The sequence below is a fragment of the Choloepus didactylus genome, chromosome 8 (genome assembly GCF_015220235.1).
Source record: "Choloepus didactylus isolate mChoDid1 chromosome 8, mChoDid1.pri, whole genome shotgun sequence".
Classification (NCBI taxonomy): domain Eukaryota; kingdom Metazoa; phylum Chordata; class Mammalia; order Pilosa; family Megalonychidae; genus Choloepus; species Choloepus didactylus.
In genome coordinates, this window is record NC_051314.1 from 74753902 (window position 1) to 74767535 (window position 13634).

Consider the following 13634-nt stretch of genomic DNA (forward strand, 5'->3'; position numbering starts at 1 on the left):
AAATAGCAGCTAATGTTTTGACCTCCAAGCCAACACTCTGCATCCTCAGTTGTGTTTTCTTTCCCCAATAAAATAGCAAGGTTTGTTCTGTTTCAAAGAGTGCAACTCCTAAAACAAACATGAGACTGACTTAGTTTTAATCTAGACTGGGTTTCAGGAAACCAGGGTTCTAGTTTTGACTTCTCCACTTTAGACAAGGGCGATTAAGCTGTCCTTGTGTCCCTTATCAAGTTGGAAAAACAGTGCTTTAATTCATAGCAGTTTAGGAGATTTAGATTCTGTAGAATATGGAAGTGCTGTCTGTAAATTAGTTTGAATACTGAAACTTGTGTTTGTTTCTCAGGCATTTCTGGAACTGAACTTGATGTTTTATGTGTCTAGGAACTGATATAGAATAGTTATTATTGCTGTACTTACATATTAGGAAGCAAAATAGCAAAAATCATCCTGTCTATTCTGACATTTTCAGCGTAGACTTTACTACGCTAATCAGTTCGTGAAACTCAGTGACCTGAAAGTGGCCACGATCAGTGAATTTGTACAATTTGGCTTCCAGCCTATCAGCAACTTCTTGTTGCTCTTTCCAGGGAAGGAAAGGATCATCTGTAGACCCAAACTGTACAATGTGAGGGCAATTGGCCTTGATCTTCTCCCACTGCCAGGGACGGTAGAAGTATCCACTTGCCCGCTCATTTTCATCCCCTGGGTCTGATGTGTAGGCAGCCACTAATATAACAGCATAGACTCAATGTGTCTCTGCATACCTCATGGCATCAGTGGCCCTGGAACCGTAGCCTATGATGATGGTCTTGTCATCACAGTGGAGCTCCGTCTCCAAGAAGGGCAGCCAGATGCTCTCTTGAGCCAAATTGGGTCAGGGATGTTTTTAGCCAAACACTGGAAACCAGGTATCTGCTCCAGCCCCATTCTCACCCAGCCGTACCAGCTGTGCGTGGCCACATCCCTGCCTCCATTCCCAGGAATAGCTAGAAGTAAATGCCTTGCTAGGAGAAGCCATGAGCACAGGGATGCCAGTGACCCTGGAGCCGAGATTTTTATTTAGTATGCTTGGGATAGAGGATAGGAGCCTAGGAATTTGTGCTCTGCATTCCAGGTGTTTCTGACATCTCTGGTCAGTTGTCTTAGATGACGTTTTGAAAACCACAGCTCTCTATAGTCTGGCTTCACTTAGCATCTGTTACTGTAACTTGATGATTTGGGAATCTCTTTATCCAGTTCTTATCTCTCACCTGAGCTCTAGGCTCATTTATTCAGCAGTCTCTTGAGCATCCCCATTTGGCTGTCAAACAGCACCTCAAATTTAACGTGACCAAAGCAAAAGCAATTTTTCCATGTTAATCTGTTCTTCCTCCTGACTTCTTTTATCTGTGAATGACACCACTTAGTTGCATACACCAGAATCCTGGATGTCATACTTGCATCTTTTCTTTCTTATCTTTTAATATCCAGTAATCATGAAGTTATGTGGATTCTATCTCCTTAATCTCTCTTGAGTCTTTCGCTTTCTCTCCATCACCATCGCCACTTCCTTAGTTCAGGACACCGTCATCTCTCATCTGGACAACTTTAAAGGCCTTTAACTGGTCTAGTCCTGCTCCTTCCAGTCTTTTCTGCTAAAGAAAATGGAAATTTGTTATTTTTTTCCTTCTTAAACTTCTCAATGGCTTCTCCTTGCTCCCAGGACAAAGGCTAGACTTTTTTTTTTTCTAAATCTCGCCTCAGTACCTCACCTGCTTTATGTTTTGCTGTTTCTTCTTTGCTCCTGGGGTTAGGCTTCTGCTACAGATGAATTACTTGTTTTCTCACCATTCCTGTTCTCTCACCTTGCTGCCTTCCCATATACCACTGTTACTCCCTGAGCACAGCTTCATCCCAAAACAAAAGCAACAAAAAGTCTCACTGTTTTAGATAACATGTTCTGGAAACCTTTCAGGGCATCGAAAACCTTTCAATTTGTCTGCCTTTTTTGAGCCAATTTCTGCAAAGCTGGACTGCTCTTTGTCTTCCCTGTACCATATTTCTCTCTGTTCATTCCATTCTGAGTTTCTGCTCATAGTGAAGTTAAATTTGTTTAAGATCATGATCTCTCCATTGCCAGAAGAACTCTAGAGTATGTTGATTTTTGTCTTCTTCCTCTGTCAGCTGTAAGGAAACGAGAAGGAAGCTAAATGATTTCAGGCATATATTTTAGAAGTATATGTTCTAGTCTGTGATTTTGCTAGTTGTTTTCCTAGCTAACCCTATACCCAAGAGATACGTTGTTTTTGATTACTGAGTTGGGCCAGAGCTATACTAAGGCCAATAACTGAAACCCTGAATTAATTTTGTCCTTGCTGCCTGTACCACCAAAATTTTACCTTTCTGATACTGTGGTATCTTCATATTTATTATCCCCCTTTCCAATTTTCCTTATTTTCCCTTCAGAGTTATTTGGTTTAAACTTTATTCTTTGTGTTTTACTCTCCATCCTATTTTCCTAGCAGCATTTTTTGACTATGAAGAAAGGGAAAGACCAAGAGTGGGTGCAGTTTAGAGTATTTTCCCTGTATGATAGTGCCAAGATATTTTTCTTTATTTTTAACTGAATTAGTGTGATGGCTGAAAAATTAAGTAGATTTGAGTGGTAAGATAGGACTGTCGAAAGAATACTAACACGTTTGGATTCTGGGTGGGCTTTATGCTTTAATCTTTGAATTTTTAACCCTGTTTGATGTTCCCTGAGGCCCTGCTGAATTACCCTTAACCCTGCTGAATTACCTTTAACCCTGCTGAATCAGTGTCTTCATACGTAAAATGGTGTTAATGTTATGTTTCCCTGTAGGGTAGAGGACAGCTGACTTTTTTTTTTTAATGCAATGGCTTTTTAAAAAAAAAATACAAACAAAACAAAGGAATAAGAAAAACAACCTAAAATAACTACATTGCTTCCAACATGTCCCTACTCTACCCCAAGACAATTAACAGATCCTAACAAAACAAAGGAATAAGAAAAACAAATAACCTAAAATAACTGTATTGCTTCCAACCTGTTCCTGCATATCCAAGAGAGTTTGCAAACCATAATCATTCCTGAGCAGTCCCATAACATTGAGATTACCCTCAATAGCTTACCTGTTCTTATTAGATTATCGTTCCCCCTTCACTAGTTGCGGATGGCTGACTCTTGTAGGAGCTGTTAGGTAAGTTGCCCCTTAGGGTTAAGTACAGTAATATTTCTTAATGTATTTATTGATTTAAAATATAAACACTTGAGATTGAAACTGCATTTAATGGATTCTTAGACTGGCTTCAATATTTTTCTCTACTTATATTCAGTAGATAATACAGAAGAGGGAAAAAATATCTGCAGATATTAGTGACTACACTTTCCATTTAGCTGGGATGTATTTACACCTCTTTTGTCATCACAGTCAGCAAATAGCCTACCTCACAGAAGAACAGTCTATATTAAACATCATCAAATTACTAATCTCTTAATAATGCTCTCCAGTACTGTTCACTAACTGTGGACAGCATTGAAGTTAATGTTGGCAGTGAGAAGGTGGTTATTTACTTCTCTGGGCTCTATTGTCCTCTTTTTCTACACTTTTTTCTTTGGAATTAACATTGCTTTGCTTTCACAACTCTTTTTCTGTCTCTTTATTTTCTCATAGGTTGGAAAATGGCAATTGTGCTTTTAATTTAGTGGGCTGGCTAGATCTAGCCATAGGATCTGTTCAGATCTGTAATGTGTTCTAGGCCTTGTGATGCTCTTCTGCTTTCGTTATTCTATCCTGTCCTTTTGTTGACTTGTATTTTGCTCATTGCCCATGTAGGGGACACAAATTTAACCATACCAATATACATACAGTCTGTCACATGACGCCGCCTGAAGAGATTATAGATTTTTATTTAAGAATTGCAGGCATTCACTTGCCACTGTTTCTCTTTATCAACGCAGCTTATTTTCACTTCACACAGATGCAGTCCTGTTGCTTAATTGCTTTGGAGCACTATGATCTCATCTTCTAGTATTAGCTTAGAAATCAGAGAAATTGTCACTTTATTGTCTGTTAGAGTAAATATCACCTGTATGTTTTGTTCCTGATACAGTTCTCTGTTAGAAGGTCCTCTCTTAGTTTCTGACCCTTCTGTAATTTTAGAATAGAATGAGGGATCTTTAAAGTCAAATTTACAGAACTGCTTCCAAAGTAAGACCTAATAACAAGAAAATTCATGAAAAGAATGGACTCATTCATTCACTCAAGACACTTAATATGTGCTTACTATTTGTTTAGATACTGTGCTGTATGCTAAGGCTACCAAGATAAATGAGATGTGGTCCCTATCAAGGAGCTCATGGTTTATTATAGGTTACAAAAAAAGTAAATAAACTACACGGTAATAAGTATTACAAATAGGTAATAAAAGATAACATGAGAGCAAAGAGAAGGGAGTGTTTAGTTTAAAGGCAGGACCAAATTCAGCTTTGCAGAGGAAGTAAAGTTTGAATTGAGTCTCAGTAGATTCAATAATCCAACTAGCATTTGAATGGCTGCAATTTTAGGTGCTGTTCTTTCCACAAAGAGTTTAGACAGACAAGTAAATAAGTGATAATGCAACCTGATGAGCACTGAGTTAGAGCCCTGGAAAGACTCTCTGTAGGAGTGAGGCTTGACCTGAATCATGAAGGACTGATAGGAGTTAGCCAGGTAGAGAAGTATGGGGAAGAGAGTTCTAGGGAGAAACTGCAATTATAAGAGTAGAGGTGTTGAGCACAGCAGCATGATGCCTTTGCCAAACTGCTAGGAGCTAGAGGTGGCTACACACAGAATGCTTGTGGGGATTAGTCAGAGAAAAGGCTAGAAAGGTAGGGGCCTGATCTTGAAGGCTTTATTTGATAGCCTAAAAAGCTTGAATTTTGTATTAAATTGTGAAAGCTATTAAGGAATTTGTTTTTTAAAAAGATTACCCTTGTAGCTATTTGAGGACTGAATTAGAAATTAGACTGGAATCAGGAAGTCTAGTTTAGGGGCAGTCCTGATGATCCCATGCAGTGCACAGGAATGTGGCCATTCATGTGCACAGGAATGGATGGATTCAAGAGGCGTTTAAGAGGTAGAATCTGTTAGATTTGGAGATGTGTGTGTATGTGTGAATATGTGGTAAGTGAGAAGGATGAACCTTGAATAACTCTAGTTTTCTGGGTTCCATGCCAGGGAGGATGGTGACATCATTCATGAGTTAGGGTACACAGAAAGATTCATGTTTGGGAATAAAACATGAGGTGTTTGGTTTTGGATTGATTGAGTTTGAGGTACTTGTGGAGCCATGGGGAAATGCCTAATAGGTAGTTGGATGTACCTGCTGGCAGTTAAAGAGAGAAATCAGGGCTGGAGAGAGATTTGGGAGTCAACAGTATATATACTGAGTTGAGAGATTTGAGCATATTTTTTTTTTTTCAGAGGAATGAGTAAGACAATAGAGAGTAGTAATAATGGAGTGAAGTCCTTGAGCATGTAGAGAGGATGGAATCCAGAGTAGAATTGTAGAATTGACTTCCTTAAGATAAGAAGGAGAAGATACAGGGATGGTGTTCCGGTTTGTTAATGCTGCCAGATTGCAAAACACCAGAAATGGATTGGATTTTATAAAGGGGGTTTATTTGGTTACACAGTTACAGTCTTAAGGCCATCAAGTGTCCAAGGTAACCATCAACAATCAGCTACCTTCATTGGAGGATGGCCAATGGTGTCCAGAAAACCTCTGTTAGCTGGGAAGGCATGTGGCTGGCGTCTGCTCCAAGTTCTGGTTTCAAAATGGCTTTCTCCCAGGACGTTCCTCTCTAGGCCGCAGCTCCTCTTCAGAATGTCACTCTTAGTTGCTCTTGGGGTGTTTGTCCTCTCTTAGCTTTCTCATAGCAAGAGTCTGCTTTCAACGGCTGTCTTCAAACTGTCTCTCATCTGCAGCTCCTTTCTCAGCTCCTGTGCGTTCTTCAAAGTGTCCCTCTTGGCTATAGCAAGCCCCCTCCTTCTGTCTGAGCTTATATAGTGCTCTAGTAAACTAAATCAAGGCCCATGTTGAATGGGCAGGGCCACACCTCCATGGAAATCATCCATTCAGAATTATCACCTACAGTTGGGCAGATCGCATTTCCATGGAAACATTCAGAGAATTGGCAATCTAATCAACACTAATACGTCTGCCCACACAAGATTGCATGAAAGATAATGGCGTTTTGGGGGACACAATACATTCAAACTGGCACAGATGGAGACAAATGTTTGGTACATTCTTGGACAGAGGATTTGGAGAGAGTTCCTGCCTCATGACCTTTGTATTCCTTGTGATGTAGGAGGATGAATTATCCTATTGGGACAGGAGGACTAGCGTGGTAAGGTGAAGAGGACTGGTAGAATGAGAGGCAAATTTGAATACCTGTTGAGAGAATGTGAGAGGATAGCTGCTTAGGAGTTTTGTATGGACAGGCAAACAAAGGTGGGGTGGGATCGTGTAAGGGTGGGAAGGCATCCCAAGCAGATAAAATAGCATGGGCCAAGATCTCAGAGTATTAAAGAATATGGTATGTATGGAGAGTTAGTATTTTGAATGGCTGGAGAGAAAGATAGATATATATATAGGGCCTGATTTATAGTGGGCTTTCTAAGCTATTTTAAGAAATGTAGGATATTTTGAGGCAAAGGGGAACCTCTGAAGATTTTATTCAGAGAAATGGAATGATCACTTTGGGTTTTGCAGAGGTAATTGGGTGGCAATTTGGGGAAATACTTAGAAGGGAGTTAGAATAGAGGAAGAGAGACTGGTTAGGAGGCTGTTGTGGTAGTCCATACAAGAGATATTGAAATCAGAATAGACCAGATTATGTTGGATAGGAAACAAATACCAAATCTCAGTAGCTTGAAATAGCAGTTTATTTCTCACTCTTAATGCAGATCCTGCAGTTCTTATTGGCTAGAGACCTTCTCATAGCGGTTGGTCAGGGACAAAGACCGACAGAGCAGCGCAGAGGTAATGGGAGTAAAGAGGGGTGGGAGCTGAGAAAAGCAGATGAATCCAGAAGATAGTACAAGAATTTGAAGATTGGTTAAATGTAAGGTGAGAGGAAAGGGATTGTTGATGGTTTCTGTCTTGGGGGACTGAATGGTGTTGCTAAGATAAGAAAGGGGCAGATTTGGGGTTTAGAGGAGTGTTAGTACAGAGTTCAGTTTTGGAAATGTGTAGCAGCTAGTTGTCTAGATGGATCTGGAGCTCTAGAGAGAGAAAGGGGGTTTTTAGATTTGGGAGTCCTCTGCACACAAAGAGGGTTCAATTCATGATACTGAATGGGATCATCCAAGGCAAACTTGTGAAGTAATAAGGGAGCTAAGATGGAGTGTCAGAAAGTATCAGAATTTAACGGATACTTCTGGCCTGATGGCACTGGTTTTTTTAAAAATGCCATTTTATTGAGATATATTCATATACCATATAATCCATCCAAAATATACAATCAGTGGCTCACAGTATCATCATATAGTTGTGCATTCATCACCACAATCAATTTTAGAACATTTTCATTACTCCAAAATAAAGAAAAAAAGATGAAGATAAAAACAACCAAAATATCCCATACCCTGTATTCCCCCCTGCTATTATTTGTATATATTTGTCTTTATTTTATTACTTATCTGCCCATACACTGGATAAAGGGAGTGTCAGTCACAGGGTTTTCACAATCACATGATCCCTTGATAAAAGTTACATAGTTATACAGTCATCATGAAGAATCAATTCTACTCGATTACAGTTTAACAGATTCAGGTATTACCTTCTAGCTATTCTAATACACTAGAAAATAAAAAGGAATATCTATATAATGCATCAAAATAACCTCCAGAATAACCTCTCACCTCTATTTGAAAGCTCTTAGCCACTGAAACTTTATTTTGTTTAATTTCTGTTTCCCATTTTGGTAAAGAAGGCATTTTCAATCCTATGATGACAGGGCCAAGCTCATCCCTGGGAGTCATGTCCCACGTTGCCAGGGAGACTTACACCTCTAGAAGTCATGTTCCATGTAGGGGGAAGAGTAATGAGTTTATTTGCAGAGTTGACTTAGAGAAGCCACATCTGAGCAACAAAAGGGGTTCTCTGGGGGTGACTCTTCGGCATAATTGTAAGTAGGCTTAGCTTCTCCTTTGCAGAAATAAGTTCTATAAGGGCAAGCCCCCAGATTGAGGGCTTAGATTTACTAAATTGGGAGTTCCCAATGCTTGTGAGAATATCAGGAACTTCCCAGGTGGAGAAGTTTAATATTTCCACATTTTCCCCAGAAGTGGACTGGCAAATACTTTTTTATTTTTCGTCCAGAATACTCTGGGATATATCGGGGTATTACATTAACCTGTACAGAATAATATCTCCTTCCCTATTCTAGGTTCCATGTAATTATATTGATTAAATAAACTGACCGTACAGGTTAAATTAGATAGTATACTACAGAGAATATAAATTTTGTATCCTTCGGTGGAATATATTTTAATTCCTTTATTTGAGTATGTATATATTTGACAAGTCACAAAATTTTAACAGTTAGTGCAGCCTATAAGCTAGCTACAAAGACACAGAAAGGTTAAAAATTGTTCCAGTTTCCCCATATTTACAATGTAGTTAGGTGAACGAAGAATGTGATATCATGAAAATATAACGTGCTAGATAATTTAATCCTCATAATAATAGTCCTCGTGGAGTAGTACCTTATTATCCCCATTTTACAATTGAGGCTTAGGGAGGTTAGGTCATTTGTCCATCATCATGGAGTCATTAGGTGGTGGAGTTGGGATACAGACCCAGTCTAGGGCCAGAGTCTTTGCTTTTAACCCCCACTTGAAAATGCTTTACACTGGATAGCCGAGAGTTTGGATTAATGTTGCTTCTTGTTCTGCCCCCAGCTCCAACTTTTTTTTTTTTTTTTTTTTTTTAATTTCAAACCTATACAGAAGTTAAAAGTATAACTTTTACCCGTTTTTACCTATTGATGACATTTTGCCACATTTGCTTTTTCTCTCTCTCTCCACATACTCTTATATACACACATACTCTATTAGAAAATATGTTGTAGTATGCTTCACCCTAAATTTCTTAAGCATTATTGCGTAATAACAAAGATGTTGTCCTGTATTACCACAATAGAATTATCAAACTCATGATCACATTCAAAATATTTTACAATGACATAATATGCCATATAGTATATAGTCCACATTCAGATTTCCTCCATTATCTCACTATGCTTTGTAGCTTTCCCCACAATCCTGGATTCATTCGAAGATCACGTGTTGCATTTAATTGTCATGTGGTTATTTTAGTCTCTTTTAATCCAAAACAGTCCCTTTTTTGTTTTTTAACATCACTGATTATTTTTTTTAAGAGTCTAGGCCAGTTGTTTCTTTTTTTTTTTTAATCTTCATTTTATTGAGATATATTCACATACCATGCAGTCATACAAAACAAATCGTACATTCGGTTGTTCACAGTACCATTATGTAGTTGTACATTCATCACCTAAATCAATCCCTGACACCTTCATTAGCACACACACAAAAATAACAAGAATAATAATTAAAGTAAAAAAGAGCAATTGAAGTAAAAAAGAACACTGGGTACCTTTGTCTGTTTGTTTGTTTGTTTCCTTCCCCTATTTTTCTACTCATCCATCCATAAACTAGACAAAGGGGAGTGTGGTCCTTATGGTTTTCCCAATCCCATTGTCACCCCTCATAAGCTACATTTTTATACAATTGTCTTCGAGATTCATGGGTTCTGGGTTGTAGTTTGATAGTTTCAGGTATCTACCACCAGCTACCCCAATTCTTTAGAACCTAAAAAGGGTTGTCTAAATTGTGCGTAAGAGTGCCCGCCAGAGTGACCTCTCAGCTCCTTTTGGAATCTCTCTGCCACTGAAGCTAATTTTATTTTCCTTTCACATCCCCCTTTTGGTCAAGAAGATGTTCTCCGTCCCATGATGCCAGGTCTGCATTCCTCCCCGGGAGTCATATTCCACGTTGCCAGGGAGATGCACTGCCCTGGGTGTCTGATCCCACATAGGGGGGCAGGGCAGTGATTTCACCTTTCAAGTTGTAGGCCAGTTGTTTTGAGGAGTGGTCTACGGTTTGGATTTGTTCTGATTAGGCAAGAATACTACATAGGTGATATAATGTATTTCTTAGTGCATGTGATGTTAAGTTTGATAAGTTGGTTAATTTGATGTGTTAGATTTTTTTCATTTAAGGTACCTTCCCCCTTTGTAATTAAGAAACAATATGTGGGGTGATATTTTTAAGATCTCCTGACTCTTCTATGCCTCAGTAACCTTGTGACTCTTCTATTCTTCAACAACTTTTTACCTAGTAGTTTTAGCATCCATAGGTGATCCTTGCCTGAATCAGTTATTACATTGGTGGTTGCAAAATGTGTTGATTTTCTCATTCCTTTTACACTTACTAGCTGGCATTGTTTTATAGAGAAGCACTTTCTTCTGCCTCCTTTTTTTGTTGTTGTTGTTGCCGTGTCTGAGAGTTACTATAGGTTCGGTATGTTAAAGAAATTCAATGTTATAATCCATTATTGTCATTTTTAATACTGAAGTTGTCCTAAATTTGGTCAGTAGGAGCCCTTTCAGGCTGGCTTTTATGTCCTTTTGATGTGTCATCAGTTTTGAGTATTTCCTTATACTCTGAGTCTCCTTGTACTTTACCTTGCCTTAGAACTGGAATCAATCATTTCTGCAAGGAACCTGGGAGTTACTTTAGTGAGGAATGGTTCTTTAATGAGGAATTGCTTCTCTGTCCTTATGGGATCAGTTATTTCCAGCAAAACAAGAGAGTGGATTCCAGATCTAAGAGCCTTCTGTATCTTCCCAGGTGTGTTTGGTAATAAAATGTCTAAATTGAATTACTTCACAGAATTAAGTGAATTATAGGCAGCTGTGGTGACTTGTCCTGGGAGACAGGGTATTATTGCATGTAAGATTGCCATTGTATTTTGTTCTTTTTCCTAACTTTTTGGTGACATGTGAAGATCAAAATAAGTTTTTATGGCCATCTTACTCTCATACAATACAGGCTTTTTCTCCCTGTGTTGTAGTCACTCAAGAGTCGTTTCCCTCTTTGTATCTTTTGCTGTCTGAATTAAAATCTCTCAGATAGGAAAGCTTCTAAACCCAGGCTTCTAATTGTTTGCTTTGAACCTGCATCTTCCATTATCTGCACATGCATTTTGCGTATTGGTCTATGAATACAATCTAGAAAACTAACACGAAGTTAGGGTGTTTATTGTATGGAACAATTCTGCTGGAGTATAGTTTTCTGGCTCCTTTTGAGGCCTGAATATTTCAGAAAATCCAAAATAGGATTAGCTTTAGAATTGGGGTCTGGTACACCAGCATCAGTTATAAACATCCAGCAACTCGAGAATGTACTTAGTCTCTAGGACTTTGCATGAAATGAGACACATTAGGCCCTCCCAGAAACATATTTCACACTAAAGGTGAAACCCATTATGCCAATTTGAATATATTGTGTTCCCCCAAAAGCCATTATCTTTGATGTAATCTTGTGTGGGCAGATGGTTATCAGTGTTGATTGGATTGTAATTCTTTGAGTGTTTCTTTGGAATGCACCCTACCCAGCTGTGGGTGATGACTCTGACTGGATAATTTCCATGGAGGTGTTGGCCTGCCCATTGGGTGGGTCTGAATTAAATTACTGGAGCACTATATAAGATCAGACGTAAGGAGCAAGCTTGCTATAGCCAAGAGGGACACTTTGAAGAAAGCACAGGAGCTGCAGATGAGAGACAGTTTGAAAAGGCCGTTGAAAGCAGACTGTTGCTCCGGAGAAGTTGAGAGAGGACAAATATCCCAAGTGCAACCAAGAGTGACATTTTTGAGGAACTGCAGCCTAGAGAGGAACGTCCTGGGAGAAAGCCATTTTGAAACCAGAACTTTGGAGCGGACACCAGCCACGTGCCTTCCCAGCTAACAGAGGTTTTCTGGACACCATTGGCCATCCTCCAGTGAAGGTACCTGATTGTTGATGTGTTACCTTGGACACTTTATGGCCTTAAGACCGTAACTGTGTAACCAAATAAATCACCTTTTATAAAAGCCAATCCGTCTCTGGTGTTTTGCATTCCGGCAGCATTAGCAAACTAGAACACCCATTAAACCTAACTATATATTTCTTTAATGTAGAAACATGTAAATAAGCTGTAATGATGTGCTAGTAACATGTCCTGTTGAAATATTTAAAATCCTGCCTGTTTTCCCTGTGGAAGAAATATAGAATATTTTTTGGAGGGTGGAAGAAGTTGGTCATTTCCAGAAGTCATAGGTAATGTTTTAATTAACGCCATTACTAACCCATCAGTCAACTGTGTAGCTTATATATTTATTCTTTTATTTTATGTGGATGACTGCTCTAAGATTACTTAAGAAGTTAGCTGCCTGGCAACATAAAAGTACAGATATTAAAATGAATTGCTGCCTTCCATCTATTTCTGTTACTTGGCTAAATTTAGAACCATGTAGAACTGCAGAAATGAAATCTCTGGGGATTTTAATAGTCAAGACAGACGATATTCAGCTTTTCAGAGTAAGGGAGAAGAAAGATACATTCAAATTAATTTTTACACTGTCACCCAAATTACTTAATTTAGACATGGACTTCCATGATAAGTCAGAACTGACATGAGAATTTTATTTGGCTATTGCTGAAACCTTGTTAGAGTGTGGGTTCAGAGTGGTGAAAGGGATAATTTTTTTTCCCTCCCAGATGAATTTTTAGAGGCTATCAACTATCCTTTCTCCAGTGTCCCACCAAATTACACTCGATGAATCCAGTTTTTATACTTCATCTGGATGGATGAGGCAATACATCTGAACTAGAGATCAGGTGAACATTACCCTTGGATGCCTGTGGGTGAATTTTGTAACACTGGAATTGCTTTGCATGAGTGTAAGTTCAGACTTCAGTTTAGCATGGGCCGAGAAACTTAGTTATTCCATGTACATTTAGCTGTACATGAAATGTGAAGATTTGTGGTAGGACCACAGCATAAGAAATAGCAAATAAAGAGAATGAGTAACTAATTTAAGATAAATATGTTAAAATGAAATAATATTTTACATATAGAGTGAATATGTTGTTTATTACTTGATTTGGTATTAGGCAAAGTAGAATTTGTTGCTACTAGAGTAAGAAAACTTAGGGACATTTTTAAAATGTAAAAAATTTATTATAAACCAACAAGAAAAATCCATAAAGAATGGAATGTGTGGTTATTCTGACTTTGGATTTATACAAATAGTGAAATGTAAAAAAAATTGAAAAGTAAATCCACATATTACCCCCACTGAATTTAAAACTATGTACTTTTTTTTTTCCTTCTTTGTTCTGGGTCTTGCATAGATCAGTTTTAGGAGAAGGAGATATGTTCCTTGGAGAAATAAGCTGCCTTCAAAGGACTTACTGTTCGCTAAGACAAAAGGTTATGAAGGAGGTAGCGGGATGGATTTTGTTTTCTTTTTGCTTATGTCCATTTATAAAGAATATTTATTTAATAATTTGAATAAA

The 13634-nt window shown here is 38.4% G+C and overlaps 1 protein-coding gene and 1 pseudogene across 19 annotated transcripts in view; one reads left to right on the forward strand and one right to left on the reverse strand.

Moving 5' to 3' along the window:
• The window catches only part of R3HDM2 (R3H domain containing 2), a 245846-nt gene that overhangs the window by 38866 nt on the left and 193346 nt on the right, over positions 1 to 13634 (forward strand). The window lies entirely within an intron of this gene.
• Positions 452 to 1018, reverse strand: LOC119541355 (annotated as a pseudogene).